The sequence below is a fragment of the Lytechinus variegatus genome, chromosome 15, assembly GCF_018143015.1.
Source record: "Lytechinus variegatus isolate NC3 chromosome 15, Lvar_3.0, whole genome shotgun sequence".
Lineage (NCBI taxonomy): Eukaryota > Metazoa > Echinodermata > Echinoidea > Temnopleuroida > Toxopneustidae > Lytechinus > Lytechinus variegatus.
Genome location: NC_054754.1, coordinates 21,384,618 through 21,409,504, shown reverse-complemented (window position 1 = coordinate 21,409,504; position 24,887 = coordinate 21,384,618). Strand labels below are relative to the sequence as shown.

General features: G+C 34.5%; 2 long non-coding RNA genes across 2 annotated transcripts; both read left to right on the top strand.

The window, feature by feature from the left end:
• The first annotated feature begins 11,065 nt into the window (after positions 1-11,065).
• On the top strand, positions 11,066-15,415 carry LOC121428458. The gene is made up of 2 exons (XR_005971794.1): positions 11,066-11,145; positions 15,351-15,415. It is a non-coding gene; the product is annotated as an uncharacterized LOC121428458 (long non-coding RNA).
• Positions 15,416-15,695: 280 nt separating this feature from the next.
• LOC121428505 lies at positions 15,696-17,089 on the top strand. Its single transcript, XR_005971804.1, has 3 exons — positions 15,696-15,724; positions 16,233-16,286; positions 16,756-17,089. It is a non-coding gene; the product is annotated as an uncharacterized LOC121428505 (long non-coding RNA).
• Positions 17,090-24,887: the final 7,798 nt, after the last annotated feature.

Sequence of the window (24,887 nt, the reverse complement as noted above, 5' to 3'; positions counted from 1 at the left end):
GATGCGATACCAATTGATATGATTCTGATTCATATGATAATTATGTGGAGGGGGCGGGGGAAGGGGTCACTTTTCATCCCCAATACAGTTGTCAAATTACTCAAATTAGATTGTTCATAATTATTCAACTACTTTGATATGTGTATTGATTTGTTATATTTGATATGCAGTTCGATTTTATATTAAAAAATATAATTTTGAGGTGCGAAATTCATTATGCTGTTATTGTAGCAATTAATGATATGAAATGCAATTGATTTAGGTTTAATCTGGTGGTAGCATGGTAATTATCACAATACTAATTTTTATTGTCATGATTGTGGTGTCGTGTTTGGTAATTGGATATATATATAACAATGAATGTCATAATTAAAACAATAGAATAATATTTTCATTTAGTGCTCAATAAATACAGAGTGATTATACATTCACTCCTCCTGTGTATTACATGTAAAATTAAAAAGCAAAATTGTCATGTTAAGTGCCCTGACCAGTGTCGTTTGCATTGGGGTATGTTTGTATATCAACTATTAATAGTCGAGTCTAAAGGGATGGTCCGGGCAAAGAATATCTATATCTAAATAAATAAAATATAATTCACACAGCAAAGTGCTGAAATTTTCATCTAAATAGAAAATAAAAGAATTTTTTTTAATTTCAAAGTTTAGCAATATTTTGTAAAAACAGTTATATGCACATCGTCATGAATATTCATTAGGTGGGCTGATGATGTCACATCCCACTTTCCCTTTTCTTATTTTATTACATGAAATCATAAATTTGTCATTTTTTCATACATGTGAAAATGATGTGTTCCATTATTATGAAATAATTTGCGGCAATAAATAACTAATGCACTTAATCACTTAAACATAATGAATATTTATAAAGACATGCCTAGAACTGTTTCACCAGTCGTGAATAATGCATTTTTTTTTTAATCAATAACTTTGTTACTTCTTATCAGATTTTGATCACATTTCAGCATTTTGCTCTGTGAATTTTACTCTATTTATTGAGATATAAATATCTCCAGACTGGACCATCCCTTTAATCGTGGCTGACAACGATAAACATGATGATGATGACGGTGATGATGATATTGATGGTAATGATGATGGTGAGGATGATGACGATGGTGGTCATGATGATGATGAGGATAATGGTGGTGATGATGATGGTTATAATGTTGATGGCAGTGATGATGATGATGGTGAAGATGATGATGACGGCGATGAAGATAATGAACGTGGTGGTAATGATACTGATGATGGTGATGGTGATGATGATGACGGTGATAATGATGACGGTGATGACAATGACGATGGTGACGATTGTTTTGAAATTGATGTTGAATTGATGATGATGCCAATGAAGATTATTATTTCTATGAAGAACATTATGATAACGGAGATAGTAATTATTGTCCTGATGAAAATGATGTTGGAGATAACACTGATGGGGATGATAACAATGAGGATCTTCATGATTAGATTGAAGATCATGATGGTGGTGGTGATAACAAAAGTGATAATGATGGTGGTGATGAAAATGATGTAAACGATGATCATGACAAAATCTCCTGTTTTCCCCTCATCCTTATTCTTCTTCTCCTTCTTTTAACCCTACCCCTTTCGTCATCTTCCTCTCCTTCTTGAAATTGCAATATAACCTAGCAACTGTTTGTCATCAAGAAAACGGACAGAAAATAATATTAAAATAATATTATAAATTCTCTCCCTCCCTCTTTATCCACCTATTATTTCGCCTTCCGAGTCTTTCATTTTTTTTCTCTCTATTATTTAATCTTACAATTTCCCCTTTTCTGCGGGTTGGATTTGCCAATTTGCAAAAAACAAACAAACTCGAGAGGTTGTGTCAGATTCTCCTACATCCATGTGATGACATTTGTGCATTCTTTATTTACATCAACATGTATTATAAGTTCATATAATTTCTTGTAGGTAATATTACGTAATACCCCAAAACATCAAAATGAAAGTGAATCTATTTTAAGCTATTCGAATTGGCAAGCAAGAGATAAATATTGATTAGAAATTAAGTAATCTAAAGTAAATAAGGAAGATGTAAATAATTTACTCGCTGAAATGTAGAACCATGATGGCAACACATAAATAACATCAATAATAACAATACGTAATAATATAATTTCACGTTAATCTATGAGTATTCGGAATTATTGAAATGTAGATTAAATTTTAAGCCCATAGATATACTATATCAGTTAAGAAAAATGCATAACACATTTATCATGATGAATTGAAATAAGTTTTCATCAAAAGTAAACTCTGAACACGATAATAAAAACATATTATATTAACAGATTAATGCCATGTCTTGCCGGCATTGTCGTTTTGTTTCTTAAGTAATTCCTTAAGAAGCTGTGTGCGCTATGAACGCCTAGCTTAGCCGGGTAATATAGGAGCGCCTTGAGCACCTAACAAGGTGGATATGTGCGCAATATAAATATCCTATATTATTATTATTATTAATTCTAATAAAAGTAAATTTCATTTACACTCAATATTAGGTATAGGTATATTATTGACACTCCTACGGTAAACTATTACGAAAAAATTGAAGTGATTTTTATCAAATGACAAATTGGACATACTTTCATAGGGACAATTTATATTCCATAACATTTAGAATGATTGTATTAATACATTCAACACAATATTGATGATGAATGGACACCGATGAAGATTCTTTATAATCGATATTGATATGATTGGAATCTCACAGGAATCGAACCTGTCCCATCTCATCAACTTTATTGTGTGATTTTTTGTTTAGCCGAATATTGGAATGCACATTAAAACAGGTTCTTCAAATAATTATTTCCTAAACATGTTTGACCAGCTACATATATCGTACCCCACCGCAGGACTACGGTCCTTTTGGCAAGGCCTTTATCTATATTTACCACTATTGCGTTTGTCCTTACTTGTAATCCGTAAAGGTGTGTATGTGTGTGTTGGTGGGGGGGGGTAGACTGAAATTCACTACCAATCAAATACATTTACAAGTATGATAAATTACAAGTGGTAGGCTTGCACAGTATCGAGCCCGAGTTGCATTTGATCTTTACCATAATTGTGCACTTTTCGTGCGGGATTGAAATGAATCCAATGACCGGGGTAATGATATGCTGTAACGCGCTTTGGGCCATTCTGGGAAAAGCGCTTTATAAAAATTGGTTATTGTTGTTATTATTATTATATTTATCAATTTAAGGTGATACGAGCGTAATCATAAAGAGAGCAAAGCTTGTTTAGATATACATGTAATTATAGCTCCTTCGCATGACGATTGTATAATTACAGTTTTCATATTGTGTATTCATAGATGTCCAGTGACCAATTACTAGGTAGAGACATCTACAAGTGCAACAATGAAAAGGTGAAACACCATTTATAGTAAAAAAAAACGCATGAAACGCGTTATAGTTATAACAAAAACTATCTACCAAGAAAAAAATTATTTGCATGCAAAGAAAAGCTAAAAAGGGGGGAGAAAGGATATTCAAAGAACTACACGTTCATTCGCAAGAAAAGAAACATATATACAGCACGCGATTTACTGTGCGTACATAGAAGGAAACTATGAAATTCTACTACTCTTCTATAAGTTGCTAAGAGATCATAAGTTTTAAAAATATTCACAAGCAGTGTCTACTCACATGTTCGAAATTGAGTTGATCATTAATCCATGCATCATGTACAGATGTACCAACATTCCATCCACCTTGTCGATGATTAGTCAAACGCAACCAAGAATATATATATATCTATTCTTAAGTATTCTTAATTTGAAACAGGCCGGCAAACTAACCGCACGTTTCATAATGACGAATAAGTTCCCACACCGTATATTAATTTGGTTGAGGAATCATTGCACTCCATCTGATCATCACAAAGAGGAAAGTATTTCAAATCGGTCCTTCTACTCCAATCTAACATCCTCCTTGATCCAAAATTAGTTTGAAATTTGCTATACGTACATGACGAACTTTATTTCCCAAAATATTACTGTTAGGCATATGAGCAATACAACGACTATAGTAATTGTCCTTCTCAAGAGTGCCACAAAACATGGAATGTAAAGCTGCCCCGTGAAATCATATTCTGGGACCGATAGCAGAAAGCGTTGCAAACGAAACTCCGACAAATCGATGAAACGCCTCTTTCCGTCTATTTTTGAAGGGTGAAACGATGTATGATTTAACATAAATCTTCCGCAACGGTGCTCCGAATATGATTATTACAAGCTCTCCATTTACAGCTGTATCTTTATTTCACAAGAAAACTAGAAATATTTCTCTATGATCAATCTGATTAAGATATTAATCAATGATTATAATGGCTGAGCAGTACAATGTTCTCTCGAGAAAGCGACACGTTGAAATGGTAAAGCACTGCAATGCGCACCGCGCGCCCGAGCAGCAGCTCTGGGAGGTGTTACCGTGTCAGATGATGATTGGCTAAAATGTGATTCGTCATATCCTATATAAATCCATTTAGAGAGGCTACAAATGGCAGTGATATCATATTACGGGGAATTCCATCCAGACCAGATGAACCCAGTATGTACATTTTGATTGGTCAGTATATAGACGTCATGTGACTTGTCTAGCCAATCAGAAACTATCATGTACCCTGCAAGGCCACACCCAGCATATTAGCATCCTGTCAAAATATCTACTGTATGTTGTGATTCACTTCCTCATTTAATATTTCAGATGTTAATACTAAAGGGTGATTTCTGGTCGAGAAACAAGCATTCATTGATTTTTTCTTCTTTTTACTTGGTTATGCAAGAATTATCATGTCGATGTGCTTACAGTGAATACAATAAGTCAATTTAAGAGATGAGCTAATGAATCCATGTGTTTTCAATGAGCCTAAATGAAAACTTGAAAACAATAATAATTAAACGGCTAAGCCGGAAGAAATTGATCTGCAAACAAGGTCCTTAATAAAAAAAGATACAAGTTGTGGTCATTTCTTACAACGATTAGCACGATAAGAGCCTTATCATTTTCTCAAATAAATATGTGTAGGCTAAATATTACTTTAAAAATGGTCATAGACGGATAAACACATACAATATGATTGTTATCTCCAACTTAGATACATGTTGCGGTTTTCAGGAATAAGACTTAAATGTATTGCCATTTTACTTATCCGCTGTTTATGATTGAAAAACCGCTCCACTGTTAATAGAAATGAAGATAAAACACAGAAAGGATTAATTAACAGGGAAATGTATGAAAATCATAGTAAAGCTTAACAAAATTCAAACACATTTTCTGAGTTCTAAAGTCCTATCACCATAAGTTCGATTTAATTTGTGTAGACCTATAAAATCGATAATGTATACATAATATTTCCATTTTTCACACAAACAAATATTAAAACTGGGATGAAAATCAAGTGCCTTCTCTGTTTTAGGCCCGCGCATTTTTTTATCCTTACTTAACCTAAAACTGTCATCACACTTTTCACAATTCATCAGATAAAGTATGTATAAACTATGAAAAAGATTATAATAGACAAAAAAAAACACATAGAAATGCGGCCAAGGCCCGGTAACACAAAGGATCTGCACTTGATTTTGAGCATTATGTTACAATTGATCATACACAACAAGCAATGCAAATTATTGCAGAACCAGCTCTAGAATCAATTGCTTAGCGTAATGTTACAGGGCTCCAGTATGTGTTTAGCATTGTAATTATGCATCCATTCGTAGTGCTAGTGAAGTCTCTTTTCCAGACCGTGTTTAGGTTAGACCAGGACACATTTTGAATATTTATCTCGTTTAAGATAAGGTACACATCCACCCCTGACCCCCTCCCGATCTTTATATTTAATGTTCCCTGCCTCGGTTTGGATTCTGTGTCATAGATCGATTATAAATTATTCTGCAACTAAATCGCAATCTTCTGGAACTACATCCTCATAGTTGACGGGATATACTAGGTAAACCAAATCAATTTCAAATTAATAATCTGATTCTATCAAACTGTTTCAGTTATTAAAGCAAAATTAGTCAAAATAAATATGGCTTTTAGAAAAATTCCATTTACTTTTACATAAAAATATTAACCAGTACAGGCTGTATTTTATTATGGGTACACTATATATACAAACATGGTCACCTGCGAGACTACGAGCCGCTGGTGGATGTTTCAAGCATCCTAGATTGGTATTCTCCCACCATTTCATATGATCCCTTGATATTATCATGGACCTACCTGCACTCTGGGCGACTTACAATAATTCATTTGAACAAAGTCTTTGGCAGGATTAGGTTCATCTTTTTTATCATATATTATCAGTGAGATATCACGATTATCAGTTGCCAAGGAAATATTTCACGTAAGTACGCCTTACTTCTACTTTTACCATTAATAGCTACAATTTCATCAAGACAATTTTTTACCAATAAGCATGTAAGTCTAGAAATATGCTGGGTCTCTATTTAATGATTCTGATGAAACTTAAAGATAATATTCTTAAGTTACTTTCTGTGAGGTATTTTGGAAATTTGATGGAAAATCAAGCAAGTTAAAGCTTGTCTTAAATTCATGTTCTACTTTTCTACTTTTCTACTTAGTGTATTGCACTGCTCTGTCCCTTCTGTCCCCCCCCCCCCTCACCCCCCCCTCTCTTAAAATATTGTATAACGTAAATATTTCTTTACATGACCCATCAGTTACGTTTTTTCAAGTGCACAAAAATTGTATTTATTTTTCAACAAATTTATTACTAGGAACCAATATTTATTTGTTGTAGTTTTATATTGAAACTAAGTTAGGGGCATGCCTCCTGTACAAGCTTTGCTTTTTTCGGCAAGTCCCTCCGTTTTACTTTCAAATACAAATGTCATTTCAGATAATTTTATTTACTCAATTGTGTTCTTTAAATTTATGATTATTTATGTATACATAATATATTTCGTAGTATTTTCGACCTTGTTTTGTTATGTTTATTATATTATTGCTATGTTCATTATACTATTGTGAAACGGAAATAAATAAATCAAATCAAATCAAATCAATTTTTTTTCTACATATGTATCATATATTATCAGTGAGATATCACGATTATCACTTGCCAAGGAAATATTTCACGTTTGTAGAAGAAATATTTGCTGAAAATTGCAAACTTTTCAAGTTTCCGTTCGCTTATAAAAAAATTAAAAGATATTGAGGAATTGATCTCATTGATTCAACAAAAAAAAATAGAAAACTTAACCATGATCATAAATTTCATTTGTTAAAAAACATTTATACGTGTGAAATAGATAGGAATGCTATAAATGTTTGAGAGATTCACACAAAATTATCCCCTTAATAAATGAATTCATCTCATATTTATGGTTTATTTACATCTGATGTAAATTAACCATAAATATGAGATGAATTCATTTATAAAGGGGATTATTTTGATGAAAATGATGTTAAAGATGTTCATGACAATCATGACAATTTCTCTTTACTTCTTCTACTTCTCCTTCTTCTTCTTCTTTTTCTTCTCCTCCTTCTTCTCCTTTTTCTCCACCTTCTCCCCCTCCTGCTTCTTCTCCTCCTCCTTTCTTCTTCTTCTCCTCCTCCTTCTTCTTCTTCTCCTTCTTCAAGTTGCTATATAACCTAGCAACTATTTGTCAGGAAGGAAAAGGACAGGAAATAACGTTATAAAAAATAACGTTTTTCTTTAATCTAATAATTTCCCGTTTTCTGCCGGCTGGATTTGCCAATTTGCAAAAAGAAAAACTAATTCGAGAGGATGTGTCATATTCTCCTACACCCATGTGGCGACATCTGTGTATTCATTTATTTTATGTATTATAAGTTTATATAATTTCTTACAAGCAGTATAATGCAATCACCCAAAAACATATACATGTACATGAAAATGAATCTATCATATGTTTAAGCTATCAGAATTGGCGAGCAAGAGTTAAAAAATTGAAAAGAAGTAAAGAAATAGAGTAAATTAGAAAGAGGTAAATAGCTAAATCATAATTCACTTGCTAAATGATGGAACTAAATAAATTTAATAATAATAATGAAAAAGTCTTAATGATTATAATGACTGAGCAGTACAATGTTCACTCGAGAAAGCGACACGTTGAAATGGTAAAGCACTACAAGTCTACAATGGCATGCGATATGCGCCCGCGAGCTCTGCGTCTGGTGGGTTCGGTTGTGTTGGTACCATTGTGGTTAGTACAGTGACGTAAGATGATGATTGGCTGAACATGTGATTCTTCATATCCTCTCTATCCAATCAGAGATGGTTCTAAATGGTTGCGACATACATTACAGGGAATACCCTCAAGAGCGGTATGAAGCAGAATGTACATTTCGATTGGTATGTGACTTCTCTAGCCAGAGACAAAAGTGTACTAGTACCCTGCAAGGCACGTACCCCATACATGCCATACCACGTATACATATACATTAATATAGGTGCTGTTTTAATATCATTGAACGTCATGAATTATAGGCAGTGCTGTGTGATTCACTTTCTTATTCGGTATTTCAGATGGTAAACTGAAGGGCAATTTCTGACAGAAAATCAGCATAACTGGATATTTTTTAATAATTCATTCTTGGGTACTTGAATCGTGATGTTTCTTTGCTTACAGTGAATACAAACTGTCAAACCTCGAGATGAGCTACTCAAATTATGTGTTTGTCATTGGAATGGAAACCTATAGTAAAAAAATCATATAAAACGCATAAGACTGTAAGAAATTAATATACAAAGTTCCTTATTAAAACATACAAGTTGTTCTCATTTAAGTCACTATGATCATGATGATAAGCACGATAAAGGTCTTACCACATCTCAAATAAACATGTGTAAATATGACTTTAAACATTGCCATAGACGGATTCATGCATATTATGATTTTAATGCATGTTATGGTTTTCAGGCATAAGTCATGAATGTAGCATACCATTTTCACCTATGTACCACTATGATTACCCCCCCCCCCCATCCACTGGTGAATAGTGAAAGTAAATCAATGAAAAGATTAATAAACAATTAGATATACAGAAATCATAATAAAGCTTAAAAATTCAAACACCTTTTGAAATGTGATTTTTAAGTGCCTATATGTCACTAAAAATTGTAATTACATAATACAGGCCTTCAATCTGTATACACTCTAAACAAAGGGTTTACCCAATGTTGGGTAAAATAGGAACATGCATGTTGGTTGGGTTAAAAACAACCGGTGTGTTGGCTCGGTTGGTATAGCGTCCGTCTCACAACCGGGAGGTTGGGGTTCAAACCCCGGCCGCGTCAGACCAAACGACGTTAAAAGATGGGAGTTGCCGCTACCCTGTTTGGCGTTCAATGATTAAAGAGATAGAGCCTCGTCGATCTGGCGCTGCACAACGGCTGCCGGGCCCACGATCACTTGGGCAAAGCAAATTTTCGGAGTATTTCATTTCATGTGTATTTCGAACAATAAAATATGGATTTTCATCATTTTTCATTTTCATCATTCAAAAGATACCCAATATTGTGTAGATTGTACGCAATCTTGTGTTAAAATACCCCCAATATGGGATAAAAAAAATACCCAGCAAACATGCTTGTTCCTTTTTTACCCAATATTGGGTAAAAGTTTACTCAGTGTTTTTAGAGTGTAGAGGATTGTAAAATGTAAGTCCTCAACTGGCCTTAGCCAGAAAATAGATCTTAAAATCAATAATGTTAATCATTTCCATTTTTCTCATAGAAATAAAAATTTAAACCGGGATGAAAATCAAGTGCCTATTCTAAAGCCCCGGATTAACCTTACTTCATATAAAACTTTCATCACACTTCCAACAAGTCAAAAGATAAAGTCTTCATACATTATGAAAAGGATTTTTTTTAAAGCAAAGATAAGTTGACCACGGCCCGGTAACACAAAGAATTTTGCATACATTCGTAATTCCGAAGCTTCGTTATTCCGAAGGTTCGGATATTCGGAAGGTTCGTTATTCCCAAGGTTCGGATATTCCGAAGGTTCGTTATTCCGAAGGTTCGTTAGTCTGAAAACGAAGTGAGGTTCGTAATTCCGAAGGTTCGTTAATCCGAAAACAAAATAAGGTTCGTAATTCCGAAGGTTCGATAGTCCGAAAACTAAATGATTAACAAACCTTATTTCGTTTTCGGATTAACGAACTTTCGGAACATCGAACCTTATTTTGCTTTCGGATCATCGAACCTTCGGAATAACGCCACAAATGTTCAGATTAACGATCCCTTTTACGTTTTCGGATTAACGAACATCGAGGTATAGGCAATTTACGTGTTTCTGAATGACGAACCTTTGGAATTACAAAGCTACGAAGTGTAACCCTATGAATGTGTTCAGTATTGTAAGTGTGCATTCATTTATAACACGGACATGACGGATGAGAACAACAAAACGTACTACTATAGTCTCATTTGAAGACCCTGTTGAGGTTAGATAAGGAGTAATCAATAACATTTTTAATATCTATCTCGTTTAAGATAAGGCACCCATCTTCCCGAGCACCACCCCCCCCCCCCCCCCGATTTTCATCATTATTCATGTCTGGGGTTGGATTTTTATCTCATAGATCGATTATAAAATAAACTGAAAATAAATGCAAGTCTCTTGAATTACATCGTTATATTTGGCTGGATATAATGGTAATTCACATCAAATTTTAATCAATGATGTGCGTTAATAAAATCATTAAGTTGAAAAGGGAAACTATTCCAAACAAACATCATTTTTCCTTATTTTATCGATTTACTTTGTCATAACAGTATTAACCAGCACAAGTTGCATATGTCTCTGGGTCTGCTATATATACTACAGTGATTAACAGGTGTTATCACCATGTGACCAATTGTTGAACCTGCTCTCCGAAATCTCTCGCTTTCTTTTTCTGACGGGAATGGGCCAAATTTTGAAACTCCGGAAATAATTGTAGAACCATTCTTTTGGTAAATTACAAGCTTGTTTACCTCATTTTGCTTTGCGCTGGGAGAGAAGACCTTTTTTTTTCAATTTATCTTCTCACATCTATTTCACAGTCCATCTTGGTACGGAACGACTCATCTTCAACTTTCAAAAAAAGTAAGTAGGCCTTACTTCAGTTATTTTTTTAATCACAAATGCGAGATATAATTTCACCAAAGAAATTTTAGCAATAAGCATTAGTAGCCTAAATATGCAAGGGCTCTAATTTTCTGAATTTGAAATTTCATATGAAACTAGAAAATAATTGCAAACTGTTTCTTTCAGTGGTGCATTTTTGAAATTTTTTAGAAAATTTGCATTTTAATTATGGTATAATCATGATCCTAATTACGAAATAATTGCGATAATTAACGCTTTCTTTCATAATCGTTTCTCTTCATAATTAATTTGTGCTGACATTCAAATGACACCGATCACTCAAAACCTTTTATTTTTTGGTTTTGAATATATGTCATAGATACTTTCATGGTTGCCAGTTGTCAAGGAAATATTGCTCTTTTGTCGAATTAATATTTGTTGAATAGTCAATTTCATTTTGCCGTACGCCTATGAATAAAAAAAAGAAAGTTGTTGAAGAATCTAACTCAGAGAGATCAGAAAAAAATTATATAGAAAACTTAATCATAATCCTGAAATTTTATTTGTTAAAAGATATTTATACGTGCGAAATAAAGACGTAGGCCTGTAAATTTTAGAGAGATACACACAAAATTATCTCTTTATAAATTAATTCATTATCAGATTTATAGTTTTTTTTTCACCGATTTGAATATGAAGATATAATGAGGCATTTTCAAAGGTTAATTATTTATAGAGAAAAAATGTTTTTTTTAATCCTCTTATGTATTTTTCCAATAGATTCAAGAGAGTGCTTGAAGAATAGCATTTCGTTTCATAATAGTATTCATTAAATTCGTTCATTTTTAATTATGCAAGCCATTGTGCATGTTACAATATAAATCAACCAACGGTTTATTGATTATTCATATGATTGTAATCGATCATTAAAAATTTGACAATATTAAAAACCCCGCAAAAGGGTGTTGTGGATAAGTCTCTGGACTTTGAACCAATAGGTCCGGGTTCGAATCAAGCCGCGGTACTCTCGTCCTTTGGCAAGGCGTTTATCATATTTGCAACTCTCCACCCAAGTGTAGTAAAAGGGTACCAGGTAGGTAGAAATTCCTTGAACGCTCGAGCGGTCGTGCTAATAGTAGCTGTGCTAGGGGTTATAAAAATTCACCGCTTAGATCATGTAGACATGTTAGAATAAAAAGATTAAGCGAAATATAAAATGTTGTATATGTTTATTATCTAAAAATTTCGTGCACCAGTTTTATGTGTCAATAATATTTACACTAAACTTTTGGGGTCTTTTTTCTTGTATAATAGAAAAGAAGTGCATGTAGGTGCAATGACAAGGATTCGAATCATGAATGTTTTATGTTTTGTCAGGCGATATAACAACTTGGTCACAGCAACTTCACGATTTTTGTTTTCTCATACGTGAGATGGGGAGAGGGGTAGCCGGTGCAAAATATCTACAGTGAAAATGGAACTTTCTTGTTCAGTTTTTATAACGAATACTGGTTGAAATTAACGTCTCATTTCAAACATTACGTAGATTTTCTTGCCATAGTTATTACAACGAATTGTCAACTGTTTAATTTCAATGTAAAAAGAAGAAAAATTTTATGGCAAATAATGAAAGAGCATGCAGATTGGAAAAAAGGGATTGAAGAGAGAGACAGAGTTTAAAAGAAAACAGGTAAATGGATTCGATCGCTTCACTCTCTCGGTTCGGACAGAAAATAGAAGAAAAAAAATTACTCTGGATCTCCTTCTATCCTCGGAGTCCAGATGCTATAGTCATACTGACCTGTCCAAAAGTCATGATAGGAAAAAGAAAAACAACTAGTCATAATTCAGCGAAGGGTCGCTAGTCATAATACATGAAGATGGTAGCCAGGCCGGGGGCTTGGCCCTAGAATTGGTAGGTATACGTTGCGTGCAAAAAAAATAAACAGGGAGCCAGCATTGAGACTGACTAATCGTGAAAAAGACGGTCTTCGGAACTATGCAAACTGTTTATGAATTTGGTGACAACGATGGCCTCTGTAAACTAACGATGTACATGATGTACACTGCTGACCGACCGACTCTGGCGCGCTTAGTGCCAATAGGCATGGTAGGGGTGAATCATAAAGATGTAGCTCACCCCCCCCCCATTATAATCATAAATTGCATCACATCCTTATGATTATAGTACATCTATGTGGGGGCGAATACGGACTTCGATGCGTGCGTGAGTGCGTCCGAGCGTGCAGCGTGCGAACCGAATTCACATACATGAAGAAAAGAAACGAATTAGAACGAAGAGGCGACGAAAAAAAAGTTTTCGAACGGTGATCATTGCGATATTTTTTTTCGCGAAAGGAAATGTGCTATGTATTGGAATAGTAATTTGAGCGTAAGAACGGTGGTCTACTTCTTGTATACGCACCACTCTAAAATAAAAACCAACACTCAATAAAAAAAGAATATCAAACAATGGTCTGCTAATTGTAAACTTGCTAGTCGTGCATGAAGATATTTTCTTTTGTCTCAATTAGAGTGCCTTTAGTATACAGAGTAAAAACAAAACCTTGTTTAAGTTTATACAACACACTGTAGTTTTAAAAGTTTAAATAAGTGTTTAGAATAACAGATTTGAGTTCATTATGAGGGGCGTCGGGCCTTGGACTCCCCCCCCCAAAAAAAAACAAAAAACAAATACACGACGAAGGGGAAAAAGGGAGAAATGGAAAGGAAGGGAACCAAAGGGGGCCATCTTCTGCAATTTTATCTCAAACTCTATCACAAACATCACAAACTTTGATTTTTGTATCAAAAAGTGTCAACGGTTTTTTTTCTCCGCTTCGCTCTCCCACAATCGTTGGTTTTATTTTTTAGGATGAGAGAGATTTTGCCTCATACTTCATGTTTTGCCCCCCCCCCAAAAAAAAAAAAAATGTGTTACTCAATACACCACTGCTATAGCCTGCTGGGTGTATGCGACTAGTGAGATTCTCTTCAATTACGTAATAAACAATTTCATTTAAAATATATACATTTGATTATAATTATTATTGTAATTTTTGTTTTCAGGGGGGGGGGTGCATTGACAAAACAATTTCCTGCCCTTTCTTCAGTCAGTCAAGCCCATGAATTTATGATTGTTCGTTTGGTTTATGTACAGTGTAATGAAAATTATTATCATTCAAATCACAGTGAGATTGCACGGGGAAGACGACTGAATGCAACCATTTTATTAACAACATAACCAGATAGATTAAGGCAAAATCATTTGATAATATTCTATAAAATGTCTACTAAAACAAAACACATCATATTACCTTCACATTGACTTTATTCCAATGTATGATGACTCCAATAAATGAGGATATCGTACATTATATTTTATCAACTATTTGCTTGCAGTGAAAATGATCCCGTTATGATTATTATAAAGTATGTATTACAGAGCTGCAGTGTACGTACAGCATAATTTCTTCCGCTATAGTATATGATATTGAAATGGACTTTGATCATTGTACACCCTCGTAACGAGGAAAAATCAAATGCCATACACTATGTAGTATTTATTTGCCCCATCGACTCTGATTCGGCAAAACAGAAAAATCATATCATGGGATAGATTGATAGAGTTTGTAGTGAATAATTGTTCCCGGGTAATTGTTACACGAACATTTTTAATGTAAATTAGGAAAGATTAGAGCAGAGACAAATCGGCAACAAATAAATATGACTGGTATAGAAATGTTGCACTGATTAGAAGGCTCATAACTAGAAAAGAAACAAACAAACATTTAGTAGAAACTAATTTATGATGTGATGAGAAAAAAGAGGAAAAAAAATTGTTATAAAGGCGGACAGATCATAATTATATGGCAGAAACGTATTTTACGAGTTATTATTATGTATTTATTTTGGAGCCTGAGACAAAGATCCTCATTGAAGGAAAAAATTCTTTCTTTCTCCATTTCATGCATAGAAATGTCAACTCATCACTCTTAGAACAAATCAGTCAATTTGACTAGACCAGTAGTCAGATAGGTGCAACTGATATGGCAATCACTGATAGTCAGATTTCTGACATATATTCCAGTCAAAAATACATAAATTCAAGTAAAATACGACTAGAAAATAGTTTAATATGACTAGAATAACAGTTGCACCCAGCTGACCCTATCAACTAGTCATTTTAACTGTATGTTTCGCAATATATATTTGGTTTCTAGAACGAGTATCAAAAGACATGGCAACTCAGCATCGTGAAACATATCCCAGTGACAGAGACAACGCCGAAAAAAAGGTAAGAAAATAGGATGTGATAGAATTAGTTGTCAAAAGTCATTTTGGGCAAACTGGTTTAGAGATATTTTCATAAGCTTAATTATAATTTCGCAGTAATTCACTAAAAATGACGTTCATTTACTGTTTTTTTTTCATGTGAGATTATGGTGTCTATCAGTTTGTATTTTCAAAAATCTTTTTATTTTGTTAGATATTAGTGAAGGGAGATGAATTCCTAGTTGAATTCGATCGATCCAGCACGACCAAGTTTTCATTTTTTGTTCATAAAAATGAAATAGAATTCACCCTTAAGATGAAGGTGAGTATATCAGTGCAACTTCACTGTGATATTATTCAAAATTATTAAAACAGATAATTTCATACAGCATAGTCATGCAAATTTGAACAAAATAAAGCTTCGAATGGAGTTAATACTTGACACCTGCTTGAAGAACAAAGTTGATAAATGTGAATGCTGCCCTCTATGTGCTATTTTAATACTTAGACCGTACCTTCTCAAAATCAGACAAGTGTTACTAAACTATGGGCTTATCGAAATTTCATATTAAATTAACCGTTCCACTTATACAAACCTTATAAGGTATGTAAAAAAATCCTCTTGGGGCTAAACTTATGGTTATGGTTATCAAGTCAATACATAAGCCCTATGCATAAATGCTCTATCATTTCCAATTTCACTGCTTTGTGAAGACAATAAGGGAGAAGAAAATAAAGTAAATTTCGTCTTTTTTTTCTCACGTATGAAAATAGTCTTCTCTCCAACTCATCACTCATTTCTACATGTAATTCTCTTTTCTTTTTTTAAGGAAGGAGAACGGGTCTTGCAGGGGGGAGTACAGCCTCAGGACACATCTGAGATTGTAAGTGATCGGAGCTTCAGTCTTTCTTTCTTTTTTTACTTTTATTTTGAGTTCATCTTTGCTAGAGGAGGCGGGGAGGGGGTGATTGTTAATTTTCGTCAGTGTTACAATAGCAAAAACCAAGTTCTTGTTTAAGTGTAACGCACTGGATCTAACACTCGATTTTCGAGGCCACGAGCCACACAAAACAATTCACGACACCGAAACAAAGGTAGAAGAAAAAGGAAAATACGTGACATGATAGTATTTCCTGAATTTTATGTTAACATCAATCGCAGATTTTTTTTATCAAAAAGGGTGATTTTTGTTCGCTCGCTTAGCTCGTGTGCAGCCTTTTAGTAATTTTCCCCATAGCTTATGTCCAGCACCCTTAGAATTATCGATTCATTATGCTACTGATAATTTTACAACTATAATTTCACATTTATTGTTCATTATTCATTTTCAATTTTGTTTTATATTATCATAGGGTCCTCTCCGATCTGTCTGAAGAGGGAACGTCAAGTTTCATTTCGGATTACCCGAGGAATTCTCGCCATTACAGTTGGGAGGGGGGGGTAGAGGTTGATGGAAAGACATTCATTTACTTTACAAATAGCATATATCCACAATTTTCTGAAATAAACTCCTGAATTATGTTACTGTAATCTGCCGGCGTGTTTTGTATATGACGATTTCCGCCATAAGCGGAAAATCATCTTGCCTGTATCATAATGCTAACAGCAACCCGTTTTTGTTTGTTTGTTTTTGCCACTGGCGTAAATCCGTGTTGATGGGTGGGGGGATGACTGAAATATTTTGGCATTTTTTTTGCAATCATGTATTTAGATATGCAAGGAATTGTCATTGATATGTCCACTGTGGTGTACCGTGGGTCACGGCATTGTGGGGACCTAGCAAAATTTTTGAATCACTGAGTGAGCGCGCGAAGGGCGCTCATTTGACAGTTATACTGACCTAATTGAGAAATTTTAAGGACAATGTCATTAAACGGATATGTATCTCACTGATCAAATAATGCGAGCGCGAAGCGCGAGCTGAATTTTTTTCATATTCACACCTAAAAAGGGACATTATAATCAAATTTGTGTAATCACGATAGGTACCTGTCTTGCTAAATAAAGCGATCGCGAAGCGTGAGCTGAAATTTTCGCATATTTGGGCCCCAAACAGCGAGATTTTAAGGAAATTATTTTAGGAATCCATTAAGAGTATGCATATCTCACCATAGTCATAGAATGCGAGTGCCAAGCGCTTGCTGATTTTATTAGAATTACATCTGAACACATGAAACACTTTTTGTAGTCATTGCAATCATGAAAATGATACGCATCTCACTAATCAAATATTGCGAGCGCGAAGTGCGAGCTGAAAATTTAGACCTGAAGTGGGGCATTCTAAGGTTTCCTTGAAGGAAGTATATTTCATTAGTCAAATGATGCGAGTGCGAAGCGCGAGCTGAAAATTTTTGATATTCAGATCAGAAGAATGGACATTTTAAGGACTGATTTTAGGAATTCATGAAGAGCAGACATATCTCACCAATCCACTAATGCGAACGCAATCACGGACAGGAAATATTTTATATATATGAAGACCTTAACATGGGGCAATCACTTTTTGAGTCATGTAAAAGAAGCATATGTAACTACATAAAACAATGATAACTTAAGTGCTAGGAAATATATTTGGTTTATATTGACTTGAAAACGGTATGGTTTAGTACTTCAGGATTAGATATCTCGTTAAACAGACAATGCGAGCACCAGGAACAATGAAGACGTAGGCCCTGGGCAAATTATGTTTCATAAAGTTAAGATAAAAATGTTTCTTATGTAATGTAACATAATTATAATATAACATTGTAATGAATAATATTTTCTTCTTTCCCACTACGTCTCTCTTCCTTTCTCCCTATTTTCTCTCCCCCCCCCCTTTTTGGGGTCAGCCGATGGAGGGGGGGGGTATGTGCCCCCCGTAGTTACGCCACTCTATATCCATATGGCAAATACCCCTCAAATATATTATTATTTTTCTTACCCCATGATGGTTCAATGGTTTTATTAGAGATTACATAAAAAAATGACTTTCCATCTTAATCCCTTCACAAAGACCCCAACATTGATGAATTAGAAGAAACGAGGGTTTCTCTTCAATTTTATAATAAGGACATAAGTATTTCGTTTGGAAATGGGGAACTGGCTCTTTATTTGCATTTCATGTTTCAATAATATTGTTTTATTTGTTAAGCGGTATATTAGGAAGAATTTTTACCAAGAAAGCAACTATCTCTTGCGCTTTTTTTTTGTTCATTTCTTTCGTAAAAAGTGGGGGGATGTTGTACAGGCCATCCCCCCCTTCTCAAAAAGTGGGAGGGATATATCCCCCCTATCCCCCCGGGATTTACGCCAGTGGTTTTTGCCCTGGGCTAGACAATCATTTACTTTACAAATTGCATATATTCACTTTTTTTAGTATTAAACGCCGGAAATATTTTACTGGGTAATCCCATTGTTCTGTATATGACCACGATTTTTTTGTCAAAAGGGAACAATTATATCTGCTTATCATAATGCTAAAGGCAACGCGTTTTGTGTGTTTGTTTTTTTTTTGCCAGGGGATTCGCCAGGGGATTTTAATGGGAGGGGTGCCTGAATTCAAATCATGGTAGGGGAGGAGGCACATCCCATCCGTGCCCCCCCCACCTTTGAGAGCCATAGTAAATATTCCGTTCTTATACTAGTGTGCCCACTTTTGATGTTGTGTAACAGTGACTGAAATGATGGATATAATCCAGGCGAATAAAATCATGATTAATGCCCTCTAATCGCGCTGTCGTTTATATTGGACTATTTTTGTGTAATTATTGGTAGTCGAGCTTAATAGTAGCTTAAAAACAGAAAAGTGATGATGGTCATTATCATGACAATGATGACGGTGATGATTGTGATGATGATGACGATGGTTGTGATGTTGATAGTGATAATGATAATGGTGATGATGACGATAATAATGATTATGAATATGATGGTGACAATGATGATCATGTTGATGATGATGGCGATGATGTTGATGGTGATGATGATGACGATGATTGCGATGGTGGGAGTGATAATGATTTTTAATATGATGGTGATGATAATGATGATTTTGTTGATGATTATGATGATGATAATAATTGCGATGGTGGTAGTGATTACGATGATTATGAATATGATGATGGTAATGATCGTGTTGTTGATGATGATGATGATGATGATAACGATGGTAATGATGATGGTTATGATGATGATGATAATTATAATGGTGATGATTGCGATGGTGGTAGTGATAATAATTATGAATATGTTGATGATGGTAATGATGATGATCATGATGGTGATGTACATGATGATTGTTACGATTATATTGATGGTGATTATTTTGATGTTAATGATCGTGTTGATGATGATGATGATGACGATAATGGTGTTGTGTTGATGACGATAGTGATAATGACGATGTTGGTAATGAAAGTGATGTTGACGATGTCCCTGATGATGATGACGATGATAAGGAGGATGAAGTTTGTGGTGTACAGGTGATAATTGTTGGGCTTTTTTTCTTTAAACCCCTTCCGATTAACTTTATCAATATTCAGCACAATGCGCACATTAAATCGCATAACACAAAATGATTAATGAATGAATTCAAGAAATTTTTATTTTTTGTTATTGGTTTCACAAACATATATATTTTGGACTGAAATAATATCCAAGTTGGATAAAAAAAAAGACACACTGAAGACAACCACCCGTACACCCAATCATACCAAACATCATTAGGGATGCCAGTTGGAATTGATCAGGGGCCCGTTGCAGACAGAGTTGCAATTAATCGCAACTCTAAAAATGATGCGAAACTTGATTTTCAACCAATCAACAGCGCGCATTTGGGACTTGCGATTGATTTTTTGACTTGCGTTTAAACGCAACTCTTTCTGCAACAGACCCCAGAGGGCCTGTATGCAGGCGCGTAGCCAGGGGGGCGGTCGCCCCCCCCCCCCCCCAAAAAAAAAGAAAAGGAAAAAAAAAGAGAGGAGAAAAGGAAAAGGGAAGGGAGGAAAGGGAAGGTAGCTTTGTGTTTTTCTTTATTCTTTATTTTTTTCTCAAAAGAGAAACTCCTTCACTCTTCTTGCTCTAAATCTATATATGAATTTTGCTTCCGCGCTGCGCGCGGTTAGATGGCAATATTGAAGTTCTCCATTGTTTCCCCACCTTTTCTCTAACCCTGTTTTTCCACCTCAGCTATGTGCTTCTTGCCAGTTAAAATTGTATTGTATTGTATGAATTTGAGTAAGGTTAGACCGAAGTAAATATATGAAGTTATTTTTTTTTTCAATTGATCGCGCAACTTCTGGTCTGGTCGGCTCCGGGCGGGTAAAATCTTTATATCAGTTTCTGCCGTCACCTACATAAAGTCAACTTCTCCCGCTTTTCAGCTCATTACTAAACAACCATAATTTTGGGGCAAACAGGTTCCTAATTTCGTTAGTGTCGTATTAAATAAAGTACAATATTTTTTATCAAATTGTATTAAACTTCATGTCATTTCCCTGTATACATTCATCTCCTGTCCTGTTATGCGCCCTCATTTTGAAATTTTGAATGACACTTAAGTTTCTTTATATTCAAAATGAAGCGCTTCAGGATAAGTAAAAAAAAATAGGCATGCTTTTTTATATAGAGTTTCAATAAATCGCAGAAGCGATTTGCGCATTATATTCCTTGTAATGAAGTTCAATAATCTTAGAAAATCAATTGAATTAGAGCCGATTGGGTATTCATCTACATTTGATGAATAATTTCATAAAATGAAGATGTTCTCCAGACTGGCTTTCAAACTCACTCGACACTCCGTTTTGTTGACGATCAGCCATGCATTAAATCTTTTGTTCACCATGCGAAAGCTTCTGTAGGAAACCAGTGAAAACTCGTTTATTTCATGAAATTATGGAGATACAAGCTTTATTTCAAATGACCAGAACTTTTTTTATTTCTTGACCATTTTCTGTAATTGAGGTACCGAATTAAAGAGCAGATATTAAACTTTTCAGAAATGTGGTTTTCATTTTGAAACCCAGATACCCCCCTCCAAATGAGTTTTTGGTATCCTTTCTTCAAATTGTTTTTGCTCACTCATGCGTGAATAAGAAATAACCTAAGTAATATCAGATGAAAGAAGAGATTCTAAGCTTTAAATTGGTAGGTCATTTGTCTATTCTATTTATGATTAAGTTATGATAAATGATCGCTAAATCTCGGTTTCGTTTATTCTGGGACGCACTGTATAACTGTTTTGCGAAATGAAGCGAAACTTTAAAATGCCATAACTTTCTTATTTTACATCCGATTTTGATGACATTTTCAGTGTTAGGCTTGTTTGATTTTTTCTCTTTTTATTCAATCAACATTTTTATTTGATGGACTTGACCTTCATCATACATCCCATCTTAGACTTTACTTCCATCACATTGAATATGTTTGTAAACCTATAATCATTTCAGGTTTAAAAGAGTGAATATTTCATTTGTACGGTACTACAAGTTTGGAATTGGCCATTTTGGTCCACAACTATTGATAATCACACACCAGGCAATAGACATATCACGATGACATTTTTTTAAAGCCAATACCCAATTTGAATTTGTTGTTCAACAAAAGGCCGGGGTAGACTTTCCTTCAAGGCACAATGTCAACATCCATATGCCACTACAGAATGACAAGAAATCTTTAGAAATGAAATTTCATTCATGAAACTGCTACATAGTCATCAAAATGCAGCATACACAAATGATTTGAATTTATATACAAAGCATTATAAAGCCTGTCTACAGAAATTGAAAATTTATTACTGCAAATTATATCAAACTATTATTCACATGTGTCATTTAAATCAAATGGAAGTGCAGTGACTGATTCTTTATCATTGATTGCATCCTTATAATAACTATGTTGTAATGTTACATGAATATTTTACGTTTATTCCCATGTACAGTAAATTGTATGATAGTTTCCATGGGATTAATAAACTAACATCAAATATTTTAAAATAGTACTAATTTCACCATCAATTATAATAAATGCCTTCTCGTGACTACTTACAACAAAAATATCTAGCATTAGTTGCTGGACATCAAAAACATAAAGATAAAGAATGAACCATTCACTTTTCAAACAATCTAGGTTCCATAAAGCAGTATTAAAGAAAATAAATTTGGAAAACCAAATTCTTTTGCCTAAAACATTTAATTGCTATTTTGTTCCTTTATCTGTATGTATCAGATACTGGATCACAATTTTCACACAATTGTTTCATTCATTATTTTTTGTTCGTCTCATCTGACAATGAATTCAAATCTTGAAAATGAATACATGTTATCCAAACTGGTGACAAATTATTCGCCAATAGATCTGTTTGTAGTTATTTCGTAGACAATTTTGGTCAAATGACCTTTCATTTCTTTCATTATAATAGGCAGATTTCAAAGCAAGATATTACATAAGCATGCCTTACATAGCAGGATGAAGAAACTGAATAGACCAGGTGACTAGAATAGCACTTCAATGAACACTTTATGAAGGTATTTGTTGCATTTCTACTTAGAATGCATATCATAGCATGTTGCACAATATACTTGGCAGACTGTGAAATTACCAGTCGTTCGTGGACGCATTGTTTTTTGTGGATGTAAATGAAAAACACAATTTAAAGAAATATATATAAATAATCAAGACATCAAATTTGGTGCTATCTCATTAAATTTTAAACCACCAAGTCACTTTAGTATCAATGACCTTCCTCTGATCATGCGCAGAAAGGAACTACGAACTAGCTTACACTCTGAACTTACAGTGAAACGGATGCCACATCTGGGATTATTGCTCCGTGGCCGACATAGGACTCCAGAACACAGAAAACATATTAAAGACGCCCGTCAAATGACAAAGAACAGCTGGGAGGACTTTGTCTAAAATCAGTGGACCGGAACAGCAATTTTGTCCTATATTTCGAAGCAGAGAATCCAGGAATAAACTGCTGTCTAGATTCACCAAATTACGACAAAGACTTGTCCTTGTTGTTCTTTGTTATGATGGGCATTTTCAATAATAATAATAACAGGCCTTTATATAGCGCCAGCTTTCAAGAAATATTCTATTCCGAGGAGCGTTTTTTATTATTATTACCCCGGCTTTGGCTCGAGCTGCCTTTCAGCGCTCATGCATTCAAGGAATTGATCCTGCCGGGTACCCATTCACCTCACCTGGGTCGAATGCAGGTACACTGGCTGACCTTACAGATGACAGATATTACTCTCTGGACTTTTGTAAAAAGTGGAGTGCAATGGCAGAGCGGGGATTTGAATTCACAACCTTGCGACTTGAATCCAATGCTCTAAACCACTAGACCATACATAGATTCTGTCTAAAGAACAATGAGAATGGTCACATGTGAAGGCACAAGATATACATTAAAAAAATATAAATTCATATCTTCCAACATAATGAATGACACAAAACCCATCCACCATTAAACTTTTGTAATATTGGAATGCAAGATGATACTAGACTAAATTTCCGATAACAGACCATATATCAAAGCGTTAGACAGGCCTCAAGAATATGTAACAAACTCAATACAGGCTTTAAGCAAATCATATTAGTAATATATCTTCCTACGATCCTAGAGGACATTTACATTATCGATGACAAATAAGAAACACACACAATTTGAATACATTACGACATCAACATACATGTAAGGCATAATACGGAAACTTTCATCAGTTGGGGATGATAAATTCAACAATTTCAAGCTTCAACCAACCACAGGCAGCAAACTTGGTGACTGATCAATCGGCTTGAGAAAGTCTACAGGAGAGGACGAAAGCTCGGCCAAAACAATCAAGGTTGGTGGAAGCCTAAAATTGAGGCATAAGTAAGGCACATTGTATAAGTCAACACACGGGTAGAAAACCACATATATATAATATCAAGCATCACGGTGAAAAACATCTAAATGTATTCAATATTTCTTGCAAATTCAGATGCATAATGTTACATTATTCCCAATTCAATTTTAGATAATAATATAAAGTCGGATCATACAAAAACTTTTTGATATATGTGCCAATCATTCCATGTCATATATAGAAATCTGATATTGGTGAACTAGAAAAATGTACTTTCCTCAAAATAAAGTTATCCTACTTTCAGCCTCACCTCAGTTAGTCAAAAGTTAATCTTCACATCCTGTATTGAAGTCAGGTTTGGTCTAAATCTTTTCTCAAATTATGGAACAACATTATGTCAAATTTCACTGAAATTGTATTCATTTCGTGTATACTAGACTATTGTTCCATGATGGCGAAGAAACTTACTTATCAGTATAGTTATCACCAATTTCAGTGTGAAATGTGATTGACCTACCATTAGTTACCCGGTCAGAAGAAAAAATTATTTAGATCACGCTCCGAGTTAGACCCGAGTTCAGCAAATGGGCCCATAATTCTTATCTCTAAATCTTAAAGGACAAGTCCACCTCATGAAAATATTGATTTGA